The sequence below is a fragment of the Topomyia yanbarensis genome, chromosome 2 (genome assembly GCF_030247195.1).
Source record: "Topomyia yanbarensis strain Yona2022 chromosome 2, ASM3024719v1, whole genome shotgun sequence".
NCBI lineage: Eukaryota > Metazoa > Arthropoda > Insecta > Diptera > Culicidae > Topomyia > Topomyia yanbarensis.
In genome coordinates, this window is record NC_080671.1 from 350,041,215 (window position 1) to 350,063,481 (window position 22,267).

The window sequence follows — 22,267 nt, forward strand, 5'->3', positions numbered from 1 at the left end:
TTGAATCAGATAAGTAGGAACGACCAAAAATTGCAAGTAGCATATTACACATGTCTTATTTTAGCACATTAAATATTATTTATATTAACTTATTATTTACAGGTAACACACATATCTCAACACACAACACTTCCCATACACACGTAAACATTCAAACTCGCAAATATACAAATGCTCGACAGGTGACTGGGCCAAGTGCATTCACTCGTAGGATCTATCATTTCGATGATCGCCTCGATTCTACCAAACCAGTGCACAATTAAGCTAATTTAAGCTAGTCTCGTCTGGTGAATGCATGTAACCTGGAAGCCCCAGATACGACAGGACGAGACGGACAGATGGCGGACAGGACTTGACGGGGCCTAGTTCAGAGTTTTGAGCATTCTTCAATGCACGGCTAGCGACATAAAAAAAGAAAGGATCTGCTATGTGTGGTGGTTGGATATTCAAGTATTGGTAGAGTTTGAAGTACTAATGTATGCCTTTAATGTGATGATCATAAATTCAGCTGTATCTTGTACCTATCTAATCTATTACTTCTCTCATATATTGTCCTTTATTTCTTCTTTTTGAGTCCTATACTGCCATTCTACAACCGCCTTCAGCTGGGTCAGCAAAGATGGTGATAGTGAACGTCTTAACACTCACACATTCTCAAACGCGATCTCAAGCATGAACCTATAAAAAAGCCCTCGCGCACGCGGTTACGTATCGATCACGTCCGGACGTCTATCCTTGATCCTAGAAGCCTAGGTCCATGCCTTCAGCTGGACCATTTAAGAAAATACGCTCATACCTATTAGACAACACGTCTCATGGCGACATGACCGGGAACCCTATCGATATAGACGATCCCACTCTCTGCCAGAATTCTAACCGCGCGCCGAAAATTTAATATCAGACTCACGGTTCGCGCGACCATTCAAGAACACACATTACAAAATCACGTCAGCGCACAAACGTTAGAGCCCCTCGCGATTTTCCAAGCAACCTACGCCCACGAACTCGCAAACGTGATTACACCCCGGTGAAAAGGTGAAAATCTCAGCACTCATAAACTTAGCAACACGATCTCAAGCGTCAACCTACAAACTCCCGCGCTCGCGCCATCATGAATCGGGATCGTCCGGAAGTCTCTATCCTCGGTACCAACAATCTAGGTCCTTGTTAATTAATAAAAAATAATAAATTTGAAAATTACTCCAATATCCACTAGACAAAACGTTCCATGGCGACATGACCGGAAACTCTAGTGATATGGGGTAACTCTCTCCCTGTCAGAATGTGATCCGTATACCGGAAGCTAAAGATCAGAATGACGGTCCGCGAATATATGAATGGCCGCAGGGTTTCAAAATCGAATTTATACACGCGAAGTCACATACGCGCGAGCACACGCGACAAACACGTCAACATACGAACGCTTAAGCCCTTCGCGATCATCTACGCACACCTATGCCCGAGATCGCGTAAACTTGATAACACTCCGGCAATTGTGTGAACGTTTTAGTACTTACGACGTTACAAACGCGGTCTCAAACGCGAATCCGCAAACGTGCGCGATCATGAATCGGTCACGTCCGGAAATCTTTAGCCTTCATTCTAGCAATTTAGGTCCATACATTCAGTTGGACCAATCAAAAAAAAATAAAGCTCATATCCACTAGACCACGCGTTCTACGGCGACATTAATGGGAATTCTAATGATATGTAAGGACCCACTTTCTTCTGGAATCTGAACCGTACACCAAAAATCAAAAATTAAGTATCAGATTCACGGTCCGCGCGCGATCATTCTAGAACACACGCGAATATTCGAAAGGCACACGGTTATGAAATAGAATTTATACACGCGAAGTTCATACACGTTAGCACACGCGACATACAAACGCGCACGCGACATACAAACGCACACGCGACATACAAACGCACACGCGATCGAAGACGTTAACGTACAAATGTTCGAGCCCTTCGCGATGATACACGCGATCGCGAGTCCCTACGCCCGCACATACCTGAACCGTACAATGAATATCACATTCAGAATCACGGTCCGCTACAATTGGCCTCATGCAGTGTTTTATTGGGCGACATTGCCTGTCTCGTCTGCAAATTGTAGTATGTGATTCTGACGGGGAGCCCTTCCGAGAACCTAGCTCTATAGCTCCAGTAGGACAACTCTCAAAAAAAAAATAATCTTAAATTCCATTTTATTGTTCACATATTGTACAAAGATTTCATCTTTGGACAGATTTTTTGAGTGAATGGATCGCCGGATAAAAGGGGGCCAAAAATTGACCATTTTTGCGTTGTCCCCTAACGCAAAAATCATTTTTTCAATTTTTCACAAAAACAAAGCATGCTATCCATAAAAAAATTTTCAGAAGCTATTAGTACTCATCAATACCTTTCTAAAAATGTGTTATTTGTATATAAAAAGCTTTGAAATCGTTCTTTCACGGGGGTGCACTGAAGGGTTGTCCCCAAACCCTTTCCGTTACAGTACGATAAATCCTTCTGCAGAGTTACTTTGAGAGCCTACAGAACAGCATATAGACATGCAAGATATAATCAACCTATTTCAGCAATGCCGCAGCCATGCAGTGTTATGGGTGGTTCAGAGACGGGGAGAGGGAGGAGTTGCCATTAAGGGGAAGGCCTACCTTATAATATCGAAAAATAATCAAGTTTTTTATTACATCTATCAGTAAATAAACTATCCAAGAATAAATCAACAATTTCAGAACAGAGTTCGAAGTGATTTCAAAGATATAGAATGGAACGCGTAAGAATGCCAAATAAGTATGACATCGCGCGGAAGAATTTGGTCATAGGGAATAACACTCACTCGTCCTCCTTAAACATTCTTTCAAATTGACCACTTGGAACTAACCACGGTTTGTCTTTTCGGGATAGATTTTCTTCAACATGCTTTTTATTGATTTTATAAAACGTTAAATTCAAAATGCTCTCCTGAGGATACGTGTTTCTTAGAATTCGCTCATAAAAGATACAATTTCACGAAATTCTCCAGTTTTCTATCATTTAGATAATTCAATGACAAGCCAGCCATCGGACCCATAAGACCGCAATTGTGTGAAATTTTCTAACGAATTTTTTGTGTGCTCTAATATATCTAAATTTTCAAAAAGCTGGATTTTCTTTTTGAAAAATTGCGTAAAACGGCTACATTTTGTTTAATTTCCGCAATCATCACTAATAATTGTCGTCTTGCAGATCTACGAGTAGAAACAGTTGTACAAACGCCAGAGGTTGAACTGGAAGAGCGATATTCCCTTTCGAAATGTTGAATTCAACCGTATTACTGGTACCGCAACAACATTTTATACAATATGTAAATATAATAATTGCTCGACTGAGTATAATCGTTTGACAGTCGTACCCAACGATGCAAAATGCCTACCTTTTCTACGGCTGTAATTTTTCTGCCTACACTCTAATTTATCATACGACGCTACTGTCGTTTGCTAATGCAGGACGCCCAGCGCTGTACGGCAGCCTGTAAGCAAAGCAGTAACATGACAAAAAACCGATTTAATCCATCTAGCAGTGAGATGAGACATTTCTTACCCATATCACTATTGGATTAGTTTGCAGAACTCATGAGAAGTAGGCACCCAACTAGAGGTGGAATGAAAACAGTTTCTAGTCTTGCACGAATAAAATCTCGAATAAACTGAATAAATTATAGAAAATCAACTAAACGAACGAAATAGAAAGTAAAGCAAAAAATGAAATAATAGGTTTTTAAATTCATAACATGAGTAGAAAAATTAATGTAAATCAAAATTATAAAATACGCGAATCAAATTAGATTGTTATTAAATAAAAATTAAGATTATATTTAGAAATAGTTATAAGATTATTAGAATAAATTGACTCATACTAACAAATTGAATGAAATAAAAAGATTGACTGAACATGAAATGCATAAAATTAAAGATATGAATAAAATGAATCAAACTGATTTAATTCATCCAGTGAATACAATGAATCAAATGAATGGATGAACAAAATGAATAAAGTAAAAAATAAATGAAATGCATAAATAAAACAAAGGAATCAAATAAACAAAATGAGCTGAAGTGATAAAATGAATAAAAAGAAGAAAATGAGCAGAATAAAATGCATTGATTAAAATGAAAAATTAAACGATGGTAAAATGTTATAAAATAATTTTTGGATGAAATGATTAAAACTGAAAAAGTAGTCAGATTATTAAAATGAAGAAACTGTACAAAATGAATAAACTGGAAAAAATGAATAGAATGCATGCAATGAAAACAATGAATAAAATAAATGAATAATATTAGTAAAATACACAAAAAAACTAATCTGATCAGAGTGAATCCAAAGAATGAAACGAATAAAATAAGTAAAATGACGCAGATGAACAAAACGAATAAAAATATGCTGAATGGAATAAGCAATTAAAATGAAATGATCATATATTTAAAGTTAAAAAGCATTTTTGAATAAAGAAAATGAATAAACCGGATTGTACGAATTTGAGAACCATTGCATCAGAAAGTTTTGAAATGTTTTTGAAAATCCCATCTTCTGAGAAAAGGCTAATAAATATACAATGGACTTTCTAGAGCTTCCGTCTTTTTATTCTTTACGTTTTCATGCTTCTTTACTTGACGGCGTCGTTTTAAGATTATCTGGTGTATCTACTTTATTGTTGGACCTTAATTAGTTATCAGGAACCTGGAACGTTCAATTTGCTTTGGAATTCAGTTTACTTTTTGGTCACATATTCCCGAAAAAAGATTTATGTGCAGAACAGAATTTACTGGTCCAGTATTTTAACGCGCAATTGAATATAGTAAAGTGAGACAAGGTCACATGTGCTTTTAAGCCCCTTGAACAGAGAACGACAGAGGGAGAATGCGATTCGTGAATGAGACAGGTAGATATTTCAAAGTTTTTATTTGCATTGAAGTTAATAGTGTGAAATATCTAGGCTACGTCGATAGCATAAAAGCCATGCATTCAGTTGAGTGCAATGCAGTCGCTTTCCATTCATCCTTATAGCTTGCATATTGTTGCGTTCGGAATTCTCGTGCAGGAAATATGGATAAATAAGTCCTATACAAACCAATACTGTGAAAAAGAAATGGTTCAAACTACTCAGTATATGCAGATATGGACGACGATAAGTTAGAAGACACATTGTAGTTGCATTCCCAATCGAGTGGGTACTTTGGAAGACTTCTTTTTCTGGATCTGATTTGTGGATATTTTTGGTCTTTGATCCGTTATTTTTCATGAAAGTTCGTACCAATACAACGAATGTGCATTTTCAATAATATCATTACAAAAAAATTAAAGGGTTGTGTACAGGACACGACCACGGTGACATTAAAAATGTAGCTTTTTTCAAGAGCGTGCAAATTAATTTTATCTATCACACATATCGACTCACGCTCTTGTTCACTCGCCTGTTTTCATGTTACAATGTTACAATTTGCTATATAACATAATTTATTGAAGGTCTTTTAACGGTAATCTATTAATTAATCAATTATCTCACTAGGTGATTGGCATTATTTGGCTGATCCATCTAGTAAAAATAGGCTGGTCTGTCCAGAAAATATATTCAAAATAAAAGTTCCATATTGAGAGCTGTGATGAGGAAGCCCACGCCCGCCAACGGAAATATACAGATTCTCCATGAAATATGAAATTTCATTTTCCATTTAAATTTTCAATAATGTACTAATGAACTTGAATAAACAATCTTAAGGTTAAGCAATTCTTGATCGATTAGTGGTTGAACAAATGAAATTATTTGATAAATTACATTGTTATACAACGTTCGCACTACCAGTTAAAACGGGTTTTTATGCTATCTTGGTGACATTTTTCTTGTTGCTAATTATTAAAACGTGTTATAACTCTGTAGTGTTAACATTGTATTATTGAACCAATTCTGCAGCGTTTTATGTTATATAGGTGTTTTATGTGGTAATAGGACTGACATAATTATATCTTCAGTACAGCGGTTTGTTTCATAATTTAAAATAAATTTATTTTAAAATTTAAATTAGTATACCCAACCGTTCTATTTGTTGTATACTTTTAAACGCAATTAGAACTGTGTTTTAAATACATAGGGTAGGACAGATATTCTGACTGGATAAACTGGGAAAACAATTTTATGTCCAGTAACGCTTAAGACATGGCTTGAATTTGAATCGAAAAAGAACACCCGCTTAAACTGCTGCTGGGACGGTAATTTCTGTTTTAAAATTTTCTGTTGTGCGAAACAAAAGTGTTTGAAATTAGAAAACAAAAAGTTCTGCTGGGAATGTGATTGTTTCCGATGCAATTACACTCAGATTTTTCACGCAGGGGATACACGCCGTGTAAATGAAAACCGCGTAAATTTAAAAAAAACGCGTTAATGAAAACCGCGTAAATTTCAAAATCCGCGTAAAAAACCTGAGTGTACTCTCCTATATAAAATACTACGCTGCTGAACAGTGCAATAACTACAGAAGCACGTTGTCAGATGCCTTACTCATAAAAAACATATAACCGAAATATGAAACATGAAAACCAATAGGCTCTTTACCCTACGCAGCTACAAAGCGCCGTAAACATGGATTAACAAGTTACAACGCACACGCATGCATAAAAATAAATATATTTTTTTTCAAACGCAACACTCTTAAGCAGCACACACCGTATTGAAATCCAAACCACCCCACCCACCCACTTTGCAAATCATTCTGTGACACCGTGCTGGTACCCGAAAAATCCGCACACGGCCACCGCTGCCGAAAATGCATAGCTTCTACCGCTTAGTGTAGTGCCTAGACGCTGCAACCATGATCTTACCCGTTCGACATAAGAACAAAAACTGATTCAAACGGGTGACGCGTACCTCTATTTATAAACTAACCGTATATGGTTTAGTCACTTAGGTGCGAGTGTGTGCGAATGCCAACGTTGCCGAAAATCGATAACGCTTATTGCATCGCCCGGAGAAGACGTTGCTCGTTTGGGATAAGAGCAACAACTGATTCAAACAGACATGCGTTGCTTCTATTTATGACTTTTCGTGTGTGATTGAGCCACTAACCTACCCTCTAATGACGGCTGTGTCTGAGAAATTTGCATCACGAATGGTAATTTTCCCGTTTTTCGTGAACTTTTTAATTTTACCAATTTTTAAAAGTCTACTTTTATTGGGGAGATATTAAATTATTATCAATATTTAAGTTAGGTGTTTCTGAATCGGTTGGTGTATGAATGATTAAAATCCATCTAGTAATATCGGAGTTATAAGCGTGCAAACCTTACATAGTTTCGTTACATGGGAGATAGTTTAGATTTTAGAATGACACCTAGCCTCAGATAGTGGAGTAAGACATTTTTAATGTCAAAAGTTGTTCTTAGTTTTCACATGATATATTTGGGCATATACTTACCTTACCGTTTAGGCTAGAGCCGTTTTTTCTCTTGCTGTATGCAGAAGCCGTCCTCACTTCACTCGGTCCATTGCAGCTTGTCGCCAGCCTCGCAGTATTCGAAGGGTCCGCAGGTCGTCCTCCATCTGGTCCATCCACCGTGCTCGCTGTGCGCCCCGTCTTCTTGTTCCTGTGGGGTCGCCCTCAAGAACCATCTTCACCGGATCGTCGTCTGACATTCTCACGACGTGTACAGCCCACCGAAAGCGTCCTATTTTAGCGGTATGCGCGATGAATGGTTCTTCCAGCACCTGATACAACTCATGGTTCATTCGCCTGCGCCACGTTCCTCTTCCATCAGCACGCCACCATAGATGGTACGCAACACCTTTCGTTCGAAAACTCCAAGGGCGCGTTGGTCCTCCACGAGCATAGTCCAGGTCTCGTGGCCGTAGAGGAGCACCGATCTAGTCAGCGTCTTGTAGATAATCAACTTCGTGCGGCGGCGAATTTTGTTCGACCGGAGCGTCCTTTGGAGTCCAAAGTAGGCACGATTTCCCGCCAAGATCCGTCTCTGAATTTCTCTGCTGTTATCATTGTCTTCGGTTACCAGTGAGCCCAAATACATGAATTCGTCGACCATCTCGATTTCGTCACCGTCAATTCGAACTCTGGATGGGAGGTTCACATTGTCGTCTCTAGAACCTCTTCCTCTCATGTATTTTGTCTTCGAAACGTTGATGGCAAGTCCAATCCTGCTGGCTTCAGCTTTCAGTCTTTGAGCATATGTTTCATTCAAAATTCAACAGAGAGAGATGGGGGGCGGGGGCGTGTGAGGAATGGCAAATGATGGTTAAGGCAGTGACCTTATTTTTATAGGTATATTATGCGATATATTGATTCCTTACATTATTATCATAAATAATGTAAGTAGTAATTTTTGTGCCATAACCAGTATACAAATCTTGCAAAAGAGCTAAATTTTCGCTAGAGTTTTGGGCTTCAAACATACAGTTGCTTTCGGTGACGCCACGAGTATAATTATGAGAAATTTTTTATCTCACTGCTAGGTGAATTACTTTTTGATCTGTGTATTGATATACCATCCAACATTTACCTCATGATTGAACGCAACGTCTAATCCAAGGGATAAATACAAGAACTCGCTGTTTCACTATCAACACATTTTTTTGTCTTTGAAGTGAACTTGTATATTGATTTTTGAAAAATAGTTAATTTATTATAGAGGTAATTCACAAAATGTTCTCAACATCGAATTCCTTGAATCACGTAGATGTGTTTTCATACCCCGATATTCAAAATCGGTTTAGTTTTGCCCCTAGTAAAGCAATACTCTGTATGAAACAATCTAATTTTTAGTTAGTGAAAATTGGTAAGCGAGGAATAAAAAAAAAGTTTAATATCTTCGCCGCTCGTACACGGATTTTGACAATCTATAGCTTGTTAGAAAGGTATTTTTACAAGCTTTTTATTTATGTACATGTTTTTGTCAGACGATATTGCATTGTTCGAAAGTTATTTGCAAAAAAACCTGCCGTGTTTTGACAAAATTGACCATATCTCAGAAAGTAAACAACATATCAAAAATAATCAAAAATAATAGTGTCAAATGGCAACGTTAGGCCTTTCATTTGAAAATAGTTGCATTAAGATCGGTTCAGCCATTGCTGAGATAATTACATGACATTTTGTACATACATACATACACACATACGGACATTGTCTCAATTTGTCGAGCTGAGTCGATTGGTATATGAAATCCTATACAATTCTTTTGTAAGAAATTTAAAATAATTTTCCCTAGTACAGCCACCAGACGCAAGCGGTATAGCTTCTCATTCCTTATTTTACACTTTTTAATATTTTTAATCTATTCAATATTTTTAATCACAAACAACGACAATGAATGCGGTTCGTTTACGCCACGACCGGCATCGACGCTTTCGTGTGCGGGCCTCTCCTTTTCACTATGCAGAGAAAAGTGTACAAAGCGAGAGAACAAACTTTACAACGCCACACTCTCACCGAGCAGTCGGAGTACAGCAGCAAAACAAAAATATATTTTACTGCTCTACGGAAAAATGTACTCGGTTTGGCTACCGTTCTGGCAAGAGCTGTAGTGACGCGTCGCTGTAGCAGGCTGTACGGCTTGTGCAAATGTAAATATACCGAAAAAATATAGTTTACCGGTACCGTTCGCATCCTTCGTCTTACCTTTGTTGAGTTGCTTCAGAGCCACATTTGTGTATTTGTAACGCAACAAGAAAATAAATATTGAACCACCCTATGACGTTTTTTATCGGCCCTAATCAACAGTCAATTTTATTTTCAAGATTTTATAATGTCAAAAAACAAGGTTAGTGTACCAAAATTACTTGAAAAAAAAACTTATTTGGTCAACAAAATAAAAAAATTGAGTCACCCTAACAAATAGTTCATTTTATTTCATATATTTTCCGATGTCAATAATGTATTAAACTTACCAAAACTACTTGAAACCACCTTTTTCGATCCATTAGGAACAATCTACAATTTCTTCTATACCGGGCCACACTGTGGTATGCGGTGTGTCCTGTTCTCAATCCATATTAATTTGATTTCTAAATATCATTTGTCAAATACCCATGAAGGTAAAACTAGAAATTCATCTGGTTTGGCATTTCAAATCTTTATTTTGAGTTGTTTATAGGTTTAGAGGTAATATACATCGCTTTGTTTGAGCTTCAACAGATACTTCAGTCGCGTTAGGGGACAACACTTCATATACGACTGTTTGTGTTCCTTTTGGTGTTGTCCCCTAACGCAGCGTTCGTGAAAAAAATTCCTAAAAAATCTAAGTATACAGTATTGTTCTGTGACTATCGATGATCAAATTTCTAGAACAAATAAATGCTCTAAAGTTTGAGACAGAGCAGGTTTTTTGATAAATACAAGTGTAGGTTGGAAAATCAATTTTTTGCTCTGTTGTCCCCTAACGCGACATTTTCTCCTCCCAGAATGAAAGGACAACCTGAAACACATCAAACCTATAACATAAACGTTGTGTGAGGACTTTTAAAGTACTTGATTAAGTTTTTTGAGCGTATATCGTAGGATATTTTAAACGACGAGTTGTTAACAGTTGCATGATGCGTGCAAACGTTGTCCCCTAACGCTGGAATGTGTCTCAATTATCTTTGGATGTGCCTTTTACTCAACTTTTACGCGTGAGATGGAAGCCTGTTCTCTGTGCCGGGGTCCACTTCACTCCACTAGTACGTCTAGAATTCTCAAATTTTTAGTTTTTCTAACGGTAATTCATGGCTTTTCCCCATTCATTTATGAACGGCCAATTGAACCACCCCTCGAGTCATGGGAGCACCCCCCGTTTTGGCAAATTGCCAAAACCCTTGATTTTCATTTGATCATATCCCTGGTTCCATTTACTCTAGAATCAAACCGTAAGATGTCTTTTGAAGAAAATTGTTCAAGGAATCTAGAACAAAATATTAATTTTTAGCGGCTGTTCTGCCAACTATGCGAGTTTTGCAGTTAAATATTAAAAGGTTATTTTTTCTCAATACATATATTTTAATTTTGAAAATTCTAATGCCATCGTGTTCCTCAGACATTTTTACATAAAAAACACTTATAATCTCAATATAATTTGTGCCGATTTAAGACACACCGTTTTGAAGAGAAAAAACCGCTATTTCCCATACTTACTTCATCCAAAAAAACAAGATTATGAAGATCCCAACTAAGACTATCAGCACCGGGCGTGGGTATAAGCAATTTACTAACCGTCATCATAACACGACACCGCACCGGCGGTTGGTAAACAGGTTGGGAAATGGAAACTTATCGTTTCGGTTTACAGCGAGTGTCTATATTTGGTAACTTCTTCCAACCGACGCCAACGTTGCTATTCGCAGAAAGGAGGCAAAACAAAGGAAAATGTAAAAAATAGGATCTTGCGATAAATGTTATGCGGAAGTGTTCTGCGTGAATTTTGATTCGACTCGTGAAAGATTATTATTTTAAATAAAATTATGGATTGAGCTCAATAAATAAAACTATCGGTTGTGAGACAATAAATTATTTGATTGAATTCAATAACATTTTTTTAAAGTTTACAGAAATTAAAACAATTATTGAAATTAAAAGTTTATTGTAACTTTAATGAAAATATACTTTCAAACCTCGATTCACACCAATTATTTTGTCGTTTAATACAATGAACAGTATTTGTTTGTATTCAATTACTCACAGTTTTGATTATGCTGTATGTTTTCTGCGCGGAAGTAAAAATTAGTGCATCTAAGCAGCTTGGATTGAACTGGAAGATGTAGCATTATGTCAAGCTGGGCATGATGTGTCCCAGGATCCGATTGATGGGATGCTAGCAAAAAGCGGAATTTCATTGGCTTTGAAGCTTGTAAAAGCCCGAAAATTTTTATATGTGGAGGCCAATACGAAAGCTAATGATAGTGTCCAACGAAAATCGAAAATCGCTGCGAACAAATGGTGATGATTGTGGGGACTGTGGAAACTAATGGCGTTTTCGTTTTTTCTTGGTGCTACACCGGTGTAGTGCAAAGAAAGAGATAGACTGATTACACCCAAGTTTGAATGAGTGTAGCACCGACTACACCGGTGTAGTGCACTGTCAAAAACGAATATGCCATAAGATTCGAGAAGAAAGAAAATGCGTGTATTTTTCTCGCGCAAAGTTTTTAATTCAGGACCAGTAGTAAAAAGAAGATCACAACGATAATGGTTTATCACACACTCTGCAGCGCTTAGTTCAAAAACGCTGGATTTAACTGCTAATAGGTACGCATGGCAGGACACAGATCACACCTGTTACATCATCACCATCTCATTTCATCCGGTGGTTCATCATATTTTCCAGGGATAATATTGTGTTGTGGTGTACAGTCGTGATTCGCTGGTTGGACGCTTTTTAGTTGAACCTCCGCTAGTTGGACCATTGTCCAACTAAAAAGGATCTGAACGTCAAAATCTCGTGCCAAATTTACTTTTAAAATCAATCTGACAATATTTAGAGATAAGAACAGATGCATTTACACTGCCAACATCTTCTTTGGAGAGTTTTTGACATTTGTCAGTCGGTCCAACTAGCGAATCAAATTCGTTAGTTGGACAAGGCTGTGGCCCAACCAGCGAATCACGACTGTATACTACCCAAGATCGCTTATTTGCCCCGTTTTCTATGGGATTTCCTATCTTCATGGGACTGACTTGCGATCATAGGCAGTATAGTGAAATGCATGAACGTGAATGCACTTGGAATTCAATTCACTTAGTCTGTAAAAAAGGGGAGGGCGGGAGTAGACGGGGTTGGGTGGTTGTACTTAACTTATAAAAATGATATTTCTAATACATTTTAACATTTCTAATATTGTTCTTAGAAACAGTAACACGAAATGTTAATTAACTTTATAATTTATTGTTGGACAATGAAATTGCTTGTTTCAAGACGTTTATTATAAATTTACTAGAAGTATTCCGCGTCGAACAATGTGGAAATGTCCTATAATTCTAGGATAGCCACCTTTGTTAATTCGTTGCAATAGTTTTTGACTTACTCCGACAATTTTATGCAAACTGTGGATACATGGATGTGGATTTGATGACCAATTTGGTAAGCAGCGAAATTTGGCACTACCCCGCAGGACCGTTGTTTGAAAGCAAGATTCCGTGTTATGTCATTTGCCATACTGATAAATTGGAATCAAATTTATAATTTTTGAGCAGTAACTCCTTATTTGATTCCATCTTTGGAATTACCGTATCGACGACAAAATGTTGAATTCAGTTAATATATATCTGTATTAACTTGCCACAAATTCGTGTGTACCAATTTGCTCCAGGGTACGCACTTAATGTTTATTTCTTGAAGTAGATGTAGTTGTAGTTAGTATTTCAGCCCCATCGATACAACCGATTGAAATTAGAATTAGTTGTGTTATTGGCGCCGGAATACTACACAGTTAAGCTTTTTTCGGGAAATCGGCCGGAATACGAATTACGAATACGAATTAGAACCAACCAGAATTTCCGATTGAACTTTACCCATAGGTGCACGCAAAGTTCATATATCGATTACTGGAAGCCTATTGGCCGATAGTAGCGCCGGCTAGCGGCTACTTGTTGCCAAAGGCCTTGTTTATGTTATAAAGGCTCGCACAGAGTGAACCCAAATCTACCTATCGAACAGTCAGATGGCTACCTATCGTGCAAAGTAAACAAATATTCTTCTTTCGGAGAACATGCAACTGTATTCAGTTTATTATGCTTTTTTGTAACAATGTAAAATAAATTACATGGAATAGTATTAAGAATAAAGTGCTATAAGCCACGAAACAGTGGGTTTTCAATTCACTCCATATTAATTTATTGTGTAACTCGGTTGAAGTCACTCAAAATTACAGCAAAAATTATGGGTGCCAGAAACAAAGAAGATGGGATCAGTTTAGGCAGCGTTGCGCATTCCTCTGTACGGGACTCTATAATACCACAAACACTAATTGTTGTTTGCTTAAAAATGATAGTTATATGTTTTACACATACACTCTGAATTGGATGTCATTTATTAATAGCAAAAGTAAAATTACTTCGGGTATGGGTCAAAATCCACATTGAGGGGAAATTCCGGAGAAACTATTGTTGGTTCAGCGCAATTCACAGCAGTCACGAAAGAGTTGACGATACTCCTTTTGTTCACGAGCACTAGATGTGTTTGGTGAATATTGGTTTGGAACTTCCTCTCAATGTGAATTTTGATAATTGTCTTTGAAGCACAAATCTCCGATCAACATGGGGAACGTGCTATTTGAACCAGTCGCTACTGATTCCTGATTCTAGTTCTAGGTTAGTTAGATGAGATATGATTACTATAACAACGTGCTCCGTGTATCAACCTAGGAAAACAACGCATTTTACACAAGTTAATATTATTATTGAAGCCTCACATAAAATACTATCACTCAATTATTTTTGTTTTACTGTATACTGTTCTGTCTAAGTTGTACAGTAATGTTTTCATTTCGAATGGTTACAGTCCAGCGTACCAAGTATTCATGAATAAGCCCACTATTCTGCAATTCAAAATTGCCTTTGAATATACTTAAAACCCAGATGTTTACCCGGCTATGCTGTCTACAATATGACCACAGCTGATGGACATTTGGGCTACAAAATTTATGTAAAAATCAGTGTAAACGTCTATTACCTGGGGTATGGCAGTATTCTCACATACATTAACGCGCAATTTTCTCCCATCCGAATACATTTGACTGCAGCGTCTGAAGAACGTACGTCAGATGGCTTCCGTATAATTTGGTAAAACCCAACTTTCTCTGGCTTTTCAATATAGCATTAGCTCCTCTTCAAAGGCTTCGAAATACATAAAAACGAAAGCGTATTCGAAACTGATCATTCGTATAAACTGTTTCCGCAAAACAATCGTTGAATGGTCGTAAAGGTTCCTTCTCCGCAAGTTTGTTTGTAATATCTAGCATGAGATCCTTTTCATTACACTCCTGATTCAGAGCGGCCGTAGTATGTGCTTCAGACAATAACTTCTGGGTAAACATTAGTTATTAGAATTCGTTGTCCGTTCCGAACCCATAACATTTCTTAGAATTTTTATTACATAGAGAATTTTAGCATATTTGAACAAAAAATGTCTTATTCAATTCAATAATACAATGTTTATTGCTTCAAACGGCAAAATTAATGGAATGAGCATTTTTTTCATTGAAACAATAATTAACTTTTAATAAACATTTCCAGTTTGAATAATTTTACAATCATTGCAATAAAATATTTTTAGAAAAGAGAGCGATGTTTGTTACTGAAATGGTTTTATTGAATTCAATAAATAAATGTATTTTCTTTCTAGCAATATTTTTTTCAATAAATAAAGTCCATATCATTAAAAAAAAAAAAACGATTATTTTATTGCATGATTGCAAAAAAGTGTAACGTAACTATAATAACAACTACCGGTGTAAAAACAGATTATTATCTTAGCAACCTATTTACCAACGACCGGTGCGAAAACGGGTGTCTAAATAAAATATTATCGTTTAGCGTAATCAAAATACACACGCATTTGCTTACGCACCGGTGCTGATAGTCTAATCGAGGCTAGTTCATTCACAAGCCGGCAAATTTGAAGGTTCTGCATTTGGATAGCTCGTCGTTCCAGAACTTTGTATGTGTATCCCTCGACATGCAATATCCACGATGCACTTATTGAACATTGGAATGTTTTTTTTTTTTCAAACTGATGCTGTGCTTCATCAAGAAACAGAATAGGGTTTCTGTTGAACAAATGTATAAGCCATCGTCGTTTTGCTGTAGTAAACTCGAGAAACACTTTTTTCCTTTCTTTGCCAGATACCATACCATCAGCTTCGTAACGCTTAATCCAGCAGGCAACCGTGGTGTCGTGTTTCCCAAATATTCTAGCACAAGCCGCTTTGGTAGTCCCAGGAAAAAATATGCGTATAGAACATGGTATTTAGTATTAGAAGAGGCATGCCTGCCCAACACCTCCTTTTTATACGATCCATTGTAGTGTCAGTTATATATCAATAAATATAAATTCGATATCTTTAGAAAACCGATTAAAACACATCCTTTCCGAAAAGTATTCACAGAAGATTTGACGTTTGTTTATTTACATTACAATGATTGACAGTTTACATCTGACATGCGCACAACTATGATCATGGCCGTGCGGCGCATAGCTGAAACAGCAGAGTGTGGATTTTAGAAAAGATTTGCAATAATAATCGAAAGAGAAAGTAAACAAATAGAGGCATTCATGTGCACATAGGATTATTTCAATAAGTATGCGAGAAGAACTGCCTGATTTCGTTAAAAGTATAATTAGAACGAGATCTTTAAAAATACGTAAAAAATTCGATAAAACGAAAAAGCCTATATTTCGGCCGGATAAAAATGATTTGGAAAAAACACGGCTAAAACCCAAATATAAAAAGAAGAGGGGAGTTTTTTTCCCAACGTTGCATCAACGTTTAGTTCCGATCCACCAGTCCAGAGCACCCGTTCTTAGGTAACCAAAGATCATCTGGTCGATTGTGACCTATGAGAGCCCTGACTTGGAACGCTCCAAGTTTAAAGAGCCCAAATACCAGGGTCCAAGTACTAATCGCACCCGATGTTGCTTAACGTCGGTGATGTTATGAAAACTGGTGATTTCCAAAAGGGAAGGCCGTTGATAATTGCTAATTGATTAATATTTATTCGATTACCATATAGCGCTTAACCCTTTCATTCCCAATTTTTTCTATCGCATTTCTTTAAAATGGTGGGATCAACAACATAAAAAACCATTAAGATAGATGTTTTCCTCGCAGTTCTAGAAATTGCTCAATATTTATCTTCCAATGCTGAATACTATTCTCCTAGAATATTTACAATAGTCCAATTGCATGTAAAACGTAGTCGAAGATAGTCTAAATTGATAGGTTTTATCAGTTTTCAATTGCAAAATAAGGAAGTTATATCAAAATTTAATTTTCCGTCGTCAATGTAAGCTGTTCCTGGCATCACTGCTCTGTTGGAATCCAATCTGACGAAAATAACTTCAGTTCTAAAGCTTATACTTGTAAGTGCTAATGCGCAAATAAAAGGTAATGGTCACATTTATTGACCTTACTTGTTTTTGTGACCAAATCTCGTCTAAAACTTATAGCTATTTAAAAACGTAAAGAACATGGCATAAGTGGGTTAAACGATTAATCAAATCATAATCGGAACTTCCTAGGCTCAATAACATTTTGCTCGATTCTTTTCTTTAGCTAGAAAGTTGCTGAAAATTTGAATGGAAAGCGTTTGGAATCATGATTTCATTTCTCTCGACTTAAGGTGAAGCGATGCCAAAATCACAACAAAGATTCGGTTATGTTCGGCTATATTCGGGTTACGTTCAGCATCTGTGTGCGGCTAGAACGTACTATACCGATAGGAGATGGCACGCACACAAGCGTATCGTTCAGCAATCAGCTGACTGATTTTTGCACCACGTGTTTCATTTGTTTTGAAAACTAAAAATGTACAAATTTCCCAAATGAATCAAAATTCCTTGAAGAGAATGTATTCATCTGCATGTGCCAACATGCTCACATACAGTGATACAATTTCTAAGCAATCTGAGATAAGATATTTAAGTTACAAACGATTTTGTCTTGCGCGCCAATGCAATGTTTTGATTTTGACGATGAAATAAAAAGAAGAAACAGAAACGACGGCAGCCATTTTAGCTGCCACCTTGTTGTTCTGTTCAGCATGTCCTTAAGTGGATTTGAAGAAGAAACGAATGAAGTGGCCGACTTCCAAAAATTACTATTTTTGAAAGTAAGTTTATAGATTACTGTAACTTCCTCGCACGAATATGTTTGAACGCTAATCTCTCGTATTAGTAAGCTCGTGGTGTAAAAATCGCGATGCTGGCAACTAGAAAACCTAGCACGTTAAACTATATCACACAAATTAGTTATTGGAGGCGTTTCGAGTTCTTCTAGTCAGAATCCGGCACTATGTCCCGTAAGAAAAGAAGTTCTGGTTTAAGCTGATGAGAATTAATGAACCGATGAATAGAATAATTTATTTTCTTACGATACATCACTAGATGTTTGCTCAGAAACACAAATCGCTCTTTCGTTTTTTTTTGGAGCTAGCATCAATCCGGTGCTAGCTTAGTCCGATAACTAAGTTAGTGTCAGATTCTGATGAGAGGAACTCGAAATGCCTCCAATAACTAAATTAGCTATAGTTTCGTGTCCTCTACGCGCAAAGTGGTTTAAAACAATTTTCTCCTTAGTGGAGAAAAAATAGATTTTGACCCAAACTTTTTCTCCACCAAGGAGAAATATAGCATAGTGTATCACACAAAAATATGCAAGTTCGAAAGTGCTTTGTTTATTGCTTTTCTTTCCTGTTACTTTCCTGTTTAGATGTGTATGTCTTTGTTCTGGATTATGGATTGATTTTTCAGATGAGTATGAATTTATCGAATTCAACTGTCATTTGATTACTATTGTCTTTATTTTATGTTCTCAATAAAGTCGATCAAGCTCGTTCGAAAAATATTTGGTGTAATGCAGAATTACGCTACTACCTTCATCAAAATTGCTTGACACCGGTATTCCCAGTACCATAACCCTACTGAAAAAATTCTTAATGATGATCCGGACATCCTGTATGTTTTCTGGACGTTAGAACCAAATTGTGAATATATCTATAACCATACAAGTTTATGCTGATTAACGGAATAAATAAAATTGGCGAGGTATCATAGACAAAGTTGTCCAAATCCGAATCCACAAATGGAAACCACTTGATTTTTTTTCTATAAGAATTATAAAAAGAACAAAATAAATATCTTAGTTTACGCAAGATGCCTAACGTACCCTCCACCCCACGCCTGCTGTGGTACTTGCACCGATCAAAGTCAGTGATAAGCAAAAGAACGGTGCATCCAACACTTCGCCTGTTTCCACGATCAGTTTCCCTAATCACGATGAATTGTTTACAAGTTAGCGACCACAAGTGTGTGCGCGTGTATAGGTTTAAGCGAGGCGCCACGGTGAATATTTGATAACAAAGTACCAATCTACACGTGAGCAAGTAGCTATAAAGTAGAACATACAGTACCTTCCTTTTCTATGAAATAGCCTACTCCAGTCACCTTGAATTAAATGTGTTGTATTATTTTGTATATGGTAATTATGGATTTTCAAGCGTTTCATAAGAATTAATCTTTTGTAATGGTTGCCACTGAATGAAGCATGGTTTCCAATTAATATAAATTGGAAACTTGTTTCCGGATAAGACAAATAGTAAAAGCAACCTGCTGACAAAACGATTTTTTGAACAGGCTTTCGTTTCCGAAAGGATCACGAATCCTTCGTTGGCCTGTATAATTCCGTTGTAAAATCGCTATAATAATGAATCTGATTCATAACCGTATTTTTGCGATTCGATTGTTTGTAGTGATATCAATTGACGCATTAGACTCATTACTGAACACAATCAAGCCTGGGCGGAAGAAATACGAAAATAATTTACGACCAGCATGTTATCAATAAAATTTCTCCACCACGTTTGTTGTCGCAAGGGGGAACAACAGGGGGCATAGGAGATTACAAAATTAGCCTACGCGTCCTTACATAGAGATGACAGCAAGGCTCCACTCATTGAAGCTCATACTTTTCCCCGCCATCCGCATCGTAAATCGTTAGAAATGATTCCAATGGTTTAAATCTAATCAATACTCTTTCGAAAAATTTCTTTTGATTTTCTTGTTTCTAATTACATGTAGTCAAAGTTAATTGTCTGCGAAGTAATAGGAAAATCACAAAATTGCTCAACCAGCATCAAATATTCATCAAACAACGTATGCATCCAGCACTTCTAAGCCGACATCCAACACTAGCAACGAAGATGCGAATAATAAGACGAACACATTCGGACAGAAAAGTAGACAATAAACCAATAGCGTCGATAGAATAGACGATAGTGGACGAGAAGCTGATCGGGATAATGTTATGTTCAGCAGAGAACCTGGAGGAGGTCACCGACTTCGGGACAGAACCCGCACCCCTGTGTGCAATCCAGGAAAGAATGAAGATGGCAGGCGCCCAAGAGATTGGCGGCCCAAAATCGAGCAACCTGGAAGCTTGAAATATATTCAAATCATGATTCGAAACACACGGTATGTTTTGGACCCAATGTTGAGTACCTCTGCGTCATTAAGTCCGGGATTATATGACGCACTTACAGTTTCGGATTTTGTGTCGCGTAGGAACTATGTCAGATCGTTCCGAAAGGGGATGCGTCACAACATGCGGAATATTATGACGCAAAAGGGGAACATCCGATAACCCGAACTTTATGGATACACATTTATGGTTCGGATCTCATGGTGCACCCTTTAATACCCTTCGTACGTCATAATGTCGTTTCGGATCATGTGTCGTAAAGGACATCCTGGACGCAGTGACACACTCATGGTTTCAGATATTATGAAGCAAAGGTACTGCGTCATAACATGCCAGGTAATGGAGTCCAAACACAGTCCGACAGAATCGGAATCAGTCATTTTTGAACATTAATGGATAGTATTAGCAATTAGTAGACACTGCTCAATATCTAAAGTGTGCATAAAGTAGTGCACATCTGAAGACACCCCAGCATAGAAAAGATAGAGGTAATCACACTATAAGACAAACATCGATCAGCGGTTCATGGCTGGCACCGTACTTACGCAACGCAAGACATCAATTCTCAGGTAAAGAATCACATTTCTATAAATAACAGATAAGATCATCAAACCAACTGCGATCCGGAGCTACAAAATATTTCAAAAATGCATACCTTGAATAATGTTTAGTATTTATTAGGACTAACAAAACGAAAGAAATAATTTAACAAAATAATTTGACTTACCGTAAGCAAAATAACAATTCAGCTAGTGGTTTTTGCGTTCGCGACTAGTAGAAGAAGACGATTCACTAGTGTTCTGTTCGCATAATTTGTTCACATCAAAAAAGACAAACACGGTCAGCTTTTAGCAGCTTGAGAATAATATTCACACGCATGATGTCGTATTCTGTGCTTCTCTCACATCAATATACGCGATCTTCTTATTCTTGTTTACCATTTCAGACACCACAAAATAATACACTATAGTACCACAGTTGAAAAATCATAACTAGTTCGACACACGATAGAAACACCAAATTTAGAGAACTGCTTTCGTAGCCAAAAAGGAATCGATAACGACTATAAGATCAAGGAAACGCGTTTGATTACGTGCTTCTTACTACTTTTCACAAAAATATGTATTTTTTCTTCTTCCTGCCTGCTGCTCAACGCAGAAAACTCATCCCGATGCGTACAATATACAATACACTCTGGCTTTGCAATATTTTCGTCTACTCCATTATCCAATGATCGCGAAAAACACACAAAAATACACAGTGTACAATTTAACGGGAATTATTTATAATCGTAATAAAGATTTTGATCCCGATGCTGCGGACTAAAAACGTTTTCGTCTTTGACTTTTGCGTCGAAATCATGACAAAATGTACGTTCGATGATTTCTGATTGACGTGACGATGCACACAACGTTTTGTTCTATCAAAACGTTTCTGAAGGCTGTGTAGTGATGCCAGTAAAATTTATAGTGAAAATGTTCACACGCTAGCTGAATGAAAAAGAATAAGGAAAGTTTACAACTACACCTGAGTGCATATAAGGAGAGTGACGACACTGTCACAATTGGAACAATGATTATTTGTCAGTGTCATTCCAAACGAGTCAAATCCATGTATTTTTAGAGGTTAATTTTGTTCGTTTGGAATATTACTCACAGATAATCATGACAGTTGTCTTCACTCTCCTTACATACACTCTGAACTACACGAAGAAGTTTGACGCAGCCTGTGTAAAAAATTCGACATAGATCTTTCATTGGGGCCTAAATCGCAAATGTAAACAAACTGCGTTTTCGCTATTATGACATTAGGCGACTAAAATACAACAAGGTTGAGATGAAAATTAGTTAAAGTCTCGGCAAACATATGATTACGGCCTAAAAGCCAACTGTCAAAATCCACTTTGAATGGAAATTCCAGACACACCGTTACTAGTCGAACACAGTTCACAACAGTTTATGAAAGAGAAAACTTTTCTCTTTCATTTACTACCAACATCTGTGATTGGCGTGTAACGGTTTGTCCGGAATTTCCATTCAAAGTGGA

At 37.1% G+C, this 22,267-nt stretch overlaps 1 protein-coding gene across 1 annotated transcript in view; it reads right to left on the minus strand.

Annotated features, from left to right (window-relative positions):
- LOC131684210 (RAC serine/threonine-protein kinase) overlaps positions 1–21,604 on the minus strand; it is a 39,780-nt gene extending 18,176 nt beyond the window's left edge. Inside the window, exon 1 of the mRNA XM_058966889.1 lies at positions 20,949–21,604. The gene's annotated coding sequence lies outside the window, so the exon portion shown is untranslated. The remainder of the gene's footprint in view (positions 1–20,948) is intronic.
- Positions 21,605–22,267: the final 663 nt, after the last annotated feature.